We start from the raw sequence: 12,246 nt of genomic DNA, 5'->3' as shown, positions 1-12,246 counted from the left end.
CGATAGACAGTTATAAGATTATAGGTCGCAAAATGTTTGTCCGTTCGAAACTTTTGTATATTTCCCTATGCTTTGTTTTTCTTTGGACGGCAGCTATTAAAACACTTTCGTTTACCCACAAAACCGTTGTAACGTTTTTGATGTACCAGCTGTGTTTCGATAAATTGACGTGCCAACTAAAAAAAAAAAACTATGAATGATCCTCGGGGACTGTGATGCCGTTGATAATATTAAATACGCGCAATCGAATCGAGATCGTATAAGGCTTTAACTAAATCTACTCCTTCTGTTGTATGTAGTTACGTTCGCGAAGACAGAGCTTCCTAGAAGAATGTTCCTTTCTTAATGTCTTCGTTTATTATTATAAATCAGTTGTTCGGTGTAGCATCAAGAACTAGCCGCATCGGAAGATACAACTGAAGTGGATCTGGCTGGGTGTATTTGAGAGTTTCCCCTATGAAACGGCTGGGTAATTATTTGCCGGCGTAGAAACTTAACAATGGCCGCATGTCCAGGCGGCCTGTGTCTTAATTACGACACTTTAATGTGTATGGGGAGCAAATCGTAGTAAATGTAGGATTAGCTTGTCCTCTTTGCAGTAAGCCACTCTTGTCACATTTTGAACAACAAAATCAGAGTTAACTGGGTGCCTAAGGTATACCCAAGTAAAAACCGACGATTGTAATGATACCCCAGAAGGATATTTAAATTGGATTAATTCAGAACAAATTTGATCTAGTTGTTTCACTGAAAACAAATTGGAAAGATCGGTCGGTTTGCTCTATTTACTCTATTTACCAAAACATTCGCGAAAAATGTCACAACTAATTTCTCCATGATGCACCATATTGAGTGATGAAATGTACTTTTTTTTGGAGATCGTTCAAATTCGAATAATTTTCTTTAGCAAAAGGGCTTCGCTAGTACGTTGAAAGTTAGACAGTATCAACGGTCGTTATTTAGGTCAGTTATATAAAATGCCCCCTATGTATAACATCTGACCCTTAAAAGAGGGACAATCTCAGTATTTTGAAATATTTTTTATAATATTTTAATAAATATATATTTTATTAATGAGACGTAGGAATAACTAAAAAGTTGTTGCCATCGGAAGTTCCTGCACGAAAAGGGCAGAAGAGAGCTTATAAAGATGTTAGTTATAAATATATTAGGCCGGCTTTGTTCCTTTCTAACTAGTCATAGAGCTGCACCTTTTAAAAGACTATCTACTCTTCGTTGAACAGCCTCGCCTAGAGCCAACTACTTCTCATACAAGTATTACTTTACGTTAATATCTCTTAACTTAGATATGTATTTTGACAGATCAGAAAGTCGATCGACGTCTGGCTGAGTGACTTGCACGGCCTGCCACGGAAAGACCAATGACAAATCCCAAGCTAGCTAAAAGTTAGTTTAAAAAAATATAGAAAGCACATATTGCGGTGCTACAGCATAATTATTTGCAATATTATATACCAAAACTTAACATGTAACTGGGGTGTATGTATAGTAAAAAAAAACACGTCGCAAATGTTTTAGGGGATGGTCGGCCTGTAATAAGCATCCTGTGTCCAACAGTTGCATATTCCAAAGGCTCTTTTTTTACAATATATTAGGCCGATTTCCTGAATCAAACTGTTGATTTTTAGTCGTATCAAATAAAATTCTATTATAAACATTTTCATTTAACTTTAATTACCATTGCACTGTCTTGGAGAAATGAAATAATAAGTTGATTTTTTTTAATAAAACGTGGAACCTATCGGCTACTCATGGGGTAAAACTTTCAAAAGCAGTCAAATCAGTGTCCACTTTTCTTGTCAGCTTTGATGTAAAAGAAGCTACTAAAGTGAGCACAAACTAACGCAGAAGACACCAAAATACAAATCGTTCTTTTTTGTGGACCTCTTTCACAAAATGGATGGCCCTGCCCAAAGAAGCATCTCGTTATTGACGAGTGGCTTCAAATCTAAATGAGAGTAATGATGGTTTTTGTACACGTATGCGAGAATGGTATCCCAACTATTTCGTGAAAGAGTATAAATACTTACAGAAATACGTATACAAGCTTCGCAGCATGGGTCGTACGCATGGCCATTGCGAAATCCAAGAAGCAGCCAACGTAGAGGCCTACGTTGATATCTTGATATTGATCTCGGATATTTTCTTCTATACCTATTTTAAACACACTTAAGTACAAATGCTATTTTTACTGCTAAGCTAACGAAAGTACAACTGTTTTTAACAAAATAACACTCACCCCCCTAAATCTCTAAAGTTAAAAAAAAACTCTGCATTCTTAACTACGACACACAATGCCCATGTCTCGTCGTTCGTCGCCGTGTTTCACGTCTTGAAAAATGAAAAATGGGAAAATCACTGACGCTCATCACTGACGTGGCATCCGTAAATTAAACCCGCAAAAAAGAAAATCCGTAAATATCCACTTCATTTACTCAGAGATAGATGATCAAAACTCATTACCTTATTATTCTTATGAAATTCAGGCAGTACCTCAATATGGTAATCTAGATGCACTGAAGATTTAATGACTTTTTTTAAAAAGAAGTCGTTAAATCTTCAGCCATTCAAGGATGCTATTGATTAACATTGGCTATTTTTTCAATTCTCATGAAGTTCAACATCGAGGTGCGGCCCTTGCGTATTTTAATGACGAACCCATAGCGGAAAGGGTTTAGGTGTTTACATCGGATACACTACCGTCTTTACTTTGAATTTTTTGAGGATATCCCTCGTTTGTAACAATGGCTTTACGAAATGTATCAATAGGATTTCTTGATTCCTCCATACGCCTTATGTTTCTTGCCGCCCGCTAGTTAAATCGTGGGTTGTTCCTCAGGTTATTAAAACTTAATTTAAAAAAAATTGACCGTTGTTTACTATGATCTTCGCGCGTCCTTCAGACAGCTTTCCAAATCGATATTTCCAGAAATTAATATCTTCATTTGCGACAAACTAGTCAATACGTTTTAAGTTGCAAAACATTCCCCGTCAAAGGAATTCTTCAAGGATCGAAAAAGGTTATCATCAGAAGGAGCAAGAAAGTTATTATGAATTGAATGAAACAAAACATGTAATTAAGCCCCGACGATTTTTGGTGAGTCACTAAATATGTGCGGAATCGAGCGTTGTTATGACAAAACATGGCTCCTATCCATGCATTGCCTAAGACGGTGGCGCTGTTGACACGACTTCACTGGGTAACGGTTTGGTTGTTTAGGAGAACTTCACGGATTAGCATCCCCCACCAAGTCTATCACATCGTTACTTTTTTCGAATAGGGTCCAGCTCGAACTCCCATTTGAACGATACGACTACGCGTTGACTATGATTTACCTTTACTTAAAATATTTTGTAGATTTCCCCTTCTGTAGATTTCCCCTTCTCATCACCTATAAACATCTGTGCAAGAATAGGATCGTTCTTGTCCAATTTCAGATGCTGAGTTGTGTACACAAGGCTCACCGACTGTTGGTCGGTTTAGTTGTAAGAGATCTAGATGTCCGCTCGATTAACGTTATCGTTGCTTGCTGGATGTCTTCAGAAGGTCGGTTTCGATACTACTTTGTCGTCCGTACATGGCTTCTAATCGAGAACAGAATTGCATCATCCTCGTAGTCGAAGGGTCAACCTGCACATGCCATGTCTTCGATACTGAAGTGACCAGTTTGAAAAATAGCGAACGAGTTCTTGGCCGTAAGATCGACTACGGTCTTAGATGTATAAAGCCAAGCGAGATTTTTCTCGCGAGTTCGGGTCACATTCATTGATTTGTAGAATCAGAATTCAGCGGGAAAAAATGTAAGGATTTTTCACATCGAGCCGTATACCCGGTCAGGTTCTTGAAGAAGCGGACTGTAGACAGCCGAAATCTATCATGGAAGAAACAAAAAACTTGTTGTTTTTGAAGAATAACGATACTTTTTTGAATAATCTACATGTTATTGGAAAACCACATTCGGAAGAAACTCGCGAGCGGACTTGGCCCAAGCAGGCCAAGGCTTGGGCTGCCCTGTCCAATTGATCATTGATTGATTTCAGTTAACTATTATTTGACCTAGTCCTTTTGCTGTTTACAACCTGATACTCAGTTCGAACATTGACTTGAAACGACATGTTGTCTTTAGGCCTAAATAAATTTCCATATTCAATTACTGTCCGGTATCACCAAGCTATAAATAATGGAACAAGTCTAAATAGGTAGTTGTGTCCAATTAGACGTTATAGAATGGGCAGTCTGGTGCCCTTGGTGACCTCATGTTCGTCTGTTCTAATCGTTCTATCGTCTTAACTTCACAAGTTCTACATGAGGTTCTTTCACTCCTTTTGATGGGAGATATCATTCATTTAGTGAAGCGTCTGAACCCGTTGCGTCAGCGTGTTTTTCTACTAACATTGCTTGCATCGTCACTGATGCCGTATTCCTACCAGGCGTACAACTGAACACAGGTTTATTAGCTATCTAAATTGCGACCTAAGTAAACACGAGCGATAACATAGACGGGGAGATGGAGAGAGAAATTGTCGTGTGTAAAACTACTAGTTAACTGGCGAAACAGTATTGTTTTTAAAAAATAGACTGGCACCGCTGGATAGTGCTGCTAGCTGCCGACTCAATCAAGATGATTTCATCATGTCTTTTACTGTTGGTTGCTGTTTCGTTTGTATTCAACATGACATCATAAAGTATAAGCCCGATGATCTCACGCTATTCGACAGATCCACTGTTTTTAACTCTCGTTAGCCAGTCACCCGACGCCATTGCTAAATTCTGCCACCGAGTTTTCTGCGGCATATTTCTGTAAGGAGCTCGGTGAAGCGGCTCCACAAGATCACGATGTCACCGCGCGGTAAAACGCTCGAGATTTTCATGCAATTTGTAAGTAGTGTGATTACATTTGAATAAAATTGCTAAGTGTTTTTTGATTGTTTATTTGAAACACGAAAGTGACTGTCTGTATCAAACAATGCATACACAATACAATTATATAGCTGAATCTACAATCTGCTGTATCCGTATCTGAGATATCCCTAATATCCGCACCATCTCTATAGGCAGTTACTAAAGAGCACACAATTAATTGATAAATATAAATCACGGTGCGTCATGAAAGGTAGTTGCCTCAGTCACACAATATTATGTAGGTGCATTTTAGCTGCCTGTCTCTTGAGTCTTTCAATCAAAAACCTCTGTCACCAGCCAGGTCTCATTTATCGCAGTGTTATCTCTCGAGTTTGTTTAGGTTGGTGTTCTGAGGTCAAGTATCAAAGCTTGGAAGATTCATGCCTAGACTATAGACAAATCATGCGGTCTTTGAATCTGCGAGTACGAGTTCCCAAATAAAAAAACATTTTTATTTCATCTTAGTCATTTTCAGCTTCTGGTCTGTCCTAGAATAATTGTACACGACATGAAGTTGGGAAAACAAAAATTGCAACAATCGGAGACGTATCTTGACTGTGCATACTTACTAGACCTTGCCGTAAGTAAAACATTTTTACTACTACGAAAACTACATTCGTTCGAAATAAAATTGACCACTGCTCGCCAGGGTTTTATAAGTGGGTATGATCACATTTTGCCTGTTAGCATAAAACGTAATTATTATAAATTCAAAAAATTTTAAAGTAAAAAGTATTTCGCATCAATAACCTGAATGTCCGACCTTGTCATTAGCTACATGTAGCTGATTAAACACCATTGCAACAAGCATCGTTGGAATATAATAACGCTGTTTCTTGTCGGCAACGCAAATTACGTTTCTTTCAGTGAGACAACAGTTAGGAGCTGTTGTGCTTCGATATCATTTTCAGACGCTCAGCTCTAATGCAAGGCTATAGAATCATATTTGATTTGGCCTTTGCTTTGATTCTAGCAATACAACGGCTGGATTTTAGACTGCGCGAGTCGTAAAGTCGTCTAGTTCTTGACACATGTTAGTGTTTGTAAGTGAAAACCCCTATATGGTACAGGAACCAACATAGAATGCCGGAATAAGGCAGGTCGATTCGGCGTACAGCGATGAGCATGAAACTATGGGCAGCGGCCGGTAAGTTGTGGCCGTTCAGGCCTAGAAGCGAGCAGCCACTGACCAGAAACTGTTTCCTTTTGACAAAGCTTGGCCATAGGAGCGCAACAGCGGTGTCTGAAGTTCTTCAAATGTTCTATACAAAAGTTACGTCGGTGCGTAAGGTAGGTGCCAAAATAGAAGACGGAAGACCAATTTAAAAAAGAGAAACAACTTTTGTAGCGTCCGTTGGATCTTTTGAAAAGATTGGGGTGCAATTCTGTTAATATAAGATAGAATCAAGATAAAGGCGAATGAATAATTGGGCAAAATAACGTTAAAGCGGGAGCTAATATCGCAAACCGGGACAAACTTGTGTTTAACCTAACTTGCGCAGCAGTAGTTCGTCTGCAATCTATTGTGTGTAACATTTATACGGGAATGTGCTTCCTTTAAATAGTACGAGGCTACCTCGAACTCGTGCAACATATTCCATAAGAGGAACTGCTGCGCGAGGCCAGCGCGTTTGATGGCATATATCCTTTCTTTACATTTAGTTCAATTCGCTCTGAGCCCAGATATTCCAAAAAGATCATGCACGGGATGGCTAGATTTTTTTGCAATGAAATTACAGAAGCGCCCTTAACAATAAATCTACTGATATAATTTCTAATATGATGACAACGGTCAAATCGGCCGCTAGTGCTGGATTTGAAACGATCCCTTCCTTCCCTACCATCGAAATGAAGTATGCTTCCACAAAAATTAGATGTCGCCTTTTGGCAAGCTTCGACAACAACAGAGGACCACAAAGGCAAAAGAAGATTTGACTTTTGCCAGCTCATTTAACAACCACTGCTGCATAGGGTCCATGTAAAGGTCAAGGTCAGGGTCAAGAAGAGCTTCGAACACGATAGGAACCACAAACAGTTTTAACCTTTTCGAGCTTCCGGCAGTACTCTTAAAAGCTGAAACTTTGTATCGGTAGCGTGGGGGGCCACCGGCCAGAACTCAACAGGTTTCATTGTCCAAAAAGACAGCTTTAACATGGTTTAAATCAAAGCAAATACATCTGAACTTTCTCCGCAACGGGAAATAAGGTGTTCATCCTATGGAGAGACGCGCACCGAGAGTATTCCTTAGTAGTGTAACGCATTTTGTTGTGGGAGCGCCGAGTTTTTTTTGCTTAAAATTTAGGATTCAGAGCAAAAAAGTTCACTGCTTATTTTTCAAATGGCAATACGAATATTCGTATAAATTGATATTTGTCAACCAATGACGCTACTGATATTTCGGACTCCCCTACATTTAGCGACTTTAAGAAACCATAACAAACAAGTACAGTTTGGTGTATTTTTGTAGAAATGTCTGGTTCTGCAAAAATCCCGTAATTGCAGAACAAGAATAACGAGGAAAAAAATGGCTGTCTCGATAATGAATGATTACCTGCCGGTTAATTGTTTTTACGTAAAGTTACTTCTTTACGATCGGCGTACTTCTCAAAGGTGTAAAAAAGACAAGAAACGCTTTTGGAAAGGTAAGTGATTCATAGTTCAACGTTAGACGCGAAGAACTGAGCGAAACTTAGTTTTCGGTATACGTAGATAGAGTCACTAACATCCGCACTCGAATAATGGCTATGTTGTGCTGATTACTTAGCATGTTATATAATACTAACAGCGTGAAAAGGCAATAGAAAAGCGTTCGCTCACGTAGTGGCTTGCCCCTTCATGCAGCTAGAAGATCTCCCGATTGGTCGGAACTCATTCAAGTGGGTTGGTTCATCATCTCGGATCCTTTCCGCCCACAATAACCTGATGGTACGTCGCCACTATATGTGATGAGCAAAGCTATTCGAACAGAAATTTTGTGGACTTCTGTGAATACCACAACGCACCGCCATTGGTATAATAGCGGTCGCAAGCGGTGCTTTGTTGTCTTTATTCAAGAATGTCCATTTCTAGTCGTCAGAAGGTTGTTGATGATCGCAGCCATCGAAATTTTCCTTGCCCCTTCGATGATGCATTACAATCGGTGACGCCAACTCAGTCAAGCAAGAAGCGGGCCTCTGTAAGAAAAAATACGCGCTGATGCTACCCGAAGGATGACCGTCAGCGCTTCTAGGCAACATGCCTATGCGCAGATCACGTGAAATCCATTGTTTAAAGAAGAGCATGAACATACATAGTTAAATCCATCTAAAACGCTAAATTTAGTTATTCAAATTAAGCTTCCTAAAATCCCGCCAAGGAGGGATTTCCATCATAGTACGACGATCTTCCTGTTTAGCATTTTGTTTATTTTCTCGAGCTTTATAATTTTCCTTCATACCAGTCTAAAATACGCTTAGTTTCAAATTATTATAATAAGAATATCCCTCGAAACAGAGCCTCAATATCAAAAGCTTTTCGTAGATTACGCCAAATAGTGCAACGGCTTTGTAGGAATCTACGGTCTCTCTTGTACTATATGCTCAGTGTATCCGGGCGCATGTGCTGGTATAGAACAGCCCGATGAGATCACTAGAGGTTTGATCTAAAGTAGTTTGTAGACATTTCTACGATCCTTCCTCCTGCAGTTGTATTCTGTCTTATTCTCATGATGTAGTTTTGTTCGCTCTGTACCTTGCAGCAAGCACTATGGCGCGCCTCAAGCGATGAAAAGTTAGTTATAATCCGTTTCTCTTTTTGAATACAATGTTGTGTTGCGAAAAGTTTCAATATTATTGCAAATATTGCTTTTGTATCTTCTTAGATAGGCTTGATTATGGGCTCCTAGTATCGTAAGTTGGATGCTTTCTGCGGCTGTATGAGTCAAGAGCTTCCAGTCAGGCGAAGTTCATATTGTGCGCAGCCCCAAGTTTACTCTTGTTAGCTGTTTCGTTGCCTCACTAACAAGGCGTACGTACAATAGTTTCTCGCCTCGACGCCAGGAAATCTCACAGTGCTCTGAAGCTGAATATGCTTTTTTATCTCGTTGAACGAACTGCATGTCTCCAACTATATCGGTAGCTAATCGATTAAAATCACCCAATTATTTACACACTCATTGACTTCATAAGCGTTTATCTTCTCAGACACTTAATGCGTTTCTTCACCTGTGACACTGTTAGAAAGGTCATTGACTTCACTTTCATTGGGCGAATAGTATCCTGCTGCGCAGTAAAGGAAAAGGCCTGTTATCAAAGATCATAGGGGTGACAAAGCTGTGCAGATACGCCCGATGCGCATTTCAATCCGTAACACCCTCAATCAACCTCATAGCGTAGCGTGGTATCGAGGTGTGCCTTACATAGCAGCTGTAGCGTACCTTTCGGTACTGCGTTTTCATGCTCTGTGTCATTTTCTATCATCTGAATGCTTTTATAATCCTGCAAATTGAAAACGAGTCATAAACGTACGGGTGCACCGTGTTCGTAATGGTCAGGCGTATTTTCGAGATGATTTGCTGAGACTGGTGAATGGGAGCAAAGGCAAAGCGGGATTGTACCTTATAGGCGTCAGCTTCACAAACTTGAATGAACTTAAAGGATTCGGACCAAGAAAACGTTGATTCGTAGTTTCCAACAAACGTTAAACGGTTTTTTTTTAATCCCCGAGTTCCTAGCGAGATTTTTCTACTGGTCCAAGTTTTATGAAACCGCTCTCTCAAAGTCTAGTGTGACATCTTGATGTACTCGTTCTTCAATAGTGTCTTAACAATACACACGGCCACTGAAATCTGTCATATTTCGCAAGAATCCTTTCTTATATTTGCAGCTTGTTTTTTGTTACTATTGCTCTTATTCATTTTTCCCGTATGAACCTAAATCCGTGTCAGAATCTCGCAGAACACTTGCTGTACCTTATTATTAAAATTAGGCTTAGCCTAATTCTCGCTATCTTGCATCGTGAAAATATCTGTCTAGCCAACAAAGGACGCATAACGGCCCTCATTTTCTCCTCTTAGTGTATAATACGTTGGGAGCAAATACGAGATAGGCCTGATGGCTATTCTGGCGGACTTCGATAATAGAATTATGTCTCACACCATATTGCGCACATCTATTTCAAAACGTTGTGAAATTTTCGAATAGATCGAAGTACGAAATTTTAATTTCAAGCTACTTTCAGATGTCGACTAAATGAATTTGTATTAGAAGCCCAGTTCCTTTCTTGCTTAATCTTTGACTAGTATGTTTAGCAGACAAAGGTGAAAGTGGCTTTACGCCAATACGACGGGCAGCAGAATGCAAATCGGTGCAATTGTTTATTGGAAGTTAAGCTACATTAAAAAATATTGCAGATCCTCTGGACGGCTATATTTCCGTCCACTTCCGATATATAAATGCTAAAGTGGACTAAATAATACGATCCTGTTATAAACGGCAGAGCTTGCCTTTGTCTGTTAAACACAGTCCGGCATTTATTTATAAGCTCAAAATAAAAAACACAATTTTGGTTAACTTTGTTGGGTAAATGGATATAGTTGCCGAAATTTCTAGCGAGCCTAGTCTTTAAAAAACTTTGCTTTTTAAAAAATTCTATAGAAAAAATCGAGCGATACGATAGGCTGCATGAATGGCGGAACGAGTACCCTACGAGCAGTTTTGCGTGCGGTGAATTCCCCCTTCAATAACTTCGGCATTTTGGATGCGTGTTGGCAGGCGCCAGTGTATCAACGAAACTAGGTAGCAGACAAATCAAACTCACCCAATTTCGGCTACAAGAAGTTTTTGACATGTGTCCATTACGAGGGTTAGGTCTTAAAAAAGGCCTGATGGCACCGTCTACCCAAATCCTCATCATACGATGAAAATAGCTCCACTATGATACTCGTGAATAGTGCGCGGTTCGGGTACGCTCGCGTGCGGCAATTTTGTTTGTCTATTGGTTCAATTAAGTAAAGATGTTAATCATCTAAAAAAATTAGGACCGCGTTGCAGCTGTTTATGGGTGTATGTAGTAAATGCGAGAAGCTTTGCATGGTGGCTCTCGAAATAGCTTGAATCTTATAAATTTAAACACCGGGTCGTCGAACAGTACATAACAGTTAGTATCATACGACAGGTTCAAACGTGGGAAGATACCAACCCTTAAACCTTGCACAAGGCTGCACAAAAAAGCCCTGGAGAGCGCAGCATGCCTAGTGTGCAGTGCATAATTATGCCGTAAACGCTGAATTATGCAACTGGACTCTTTAGAAAAGCTCGACGACTTCAATGATCTTCTGTATTTTCTGCCAGTTGCTGTAGACGGATCTCGCCCGTGTCATCATCAGTCATTTAAGTTTGTGTATCTGGAATTTTAAAAATATGAATGAATACACAAATGCTCCAGAGAGAGATCTATTCCACCTCTCAAACGCGGCCACAGATGATTGGGATGTATATTGTATTTAACTCATCAGCCATTTAGAGTGAATATTAGAGACTTTTGTAGAGAAGAAAAAAAAGAGAAAAGAAGGCGCAAACATCGGTGGTTGTGTACTTCCTGGTCGTATTGAGATAGAAAATGTTTGCGTAGCTAACACACCTCGAAACACCTTTAATGCTCTTTAACCTTCATTGGAGTTTATACCCGAACTGGAATTTCCACTTAGTTATATGTGAGGTAATCAATACACACTTAATGTTTAGTCCATGTTATTGAAAACAATACAATTAATAAAGCCATTTGCAGTCATGCTTGTGCGATTTCTATCCATGCATCTACTGATGTTATATAACCTAAAGATGAAAAAAAAAAAAGCAAAAATTGATATTCCACTTCGAAAACACGAAATTACATCGTCAACAACTAGTTGACATTTTACCAAGTACTGACGGATCGGACGGAAGAAATATTGGCTCGTTCTGAGCCCGAGGTCATATGCACGACATGGAAAAGCATATGCGTTAAAAAGTAAACTTTGCCTAGCTCCGAAATATTTCGAAGCGTGACATACGGCGTCTGGCCACACCGAATACTGACGAATAGAACAAGCATTCGTATCACGAAGTTGAGTACCTGCCTATTACCGAATGTTTTGAAATAGTGAACGAACTATAGCGCTGTACTTTCCTCTGCTAATGCATCCCTCCGGAAGGCGGCGTTGCGTTGCAGAATCATCATTATTGTCTAACATTGCAGTCATTTACATTTAGTATTACACATGTAGGAGTTATACTCACGTACGTATATTACCTGAAAAATTGAGTACGTACGTAAAGTCAAGGAATCGAAGTGTCTGTTGCAGA

This window comes from Varroa destructor, unplaced genomic scaffold (genome assembly GCF_002443255.2).
Source record: "Varroa destructor unplaced genomic scaffold, Vdes_3.0 BEIS01000006.1, whole genome shotgun sequence".
Classification (NCBI taxonomy): Eukaryota; Metazoa; Arthropoda; class Arachnida; order Mesostigmata; family Varroidae; genus Varroa; species Varroa destructor.
The sequence above is the reverse complement of the archived record's forward strand: the minus strand, read 5'-3'. Positions refer to the sequence as shown.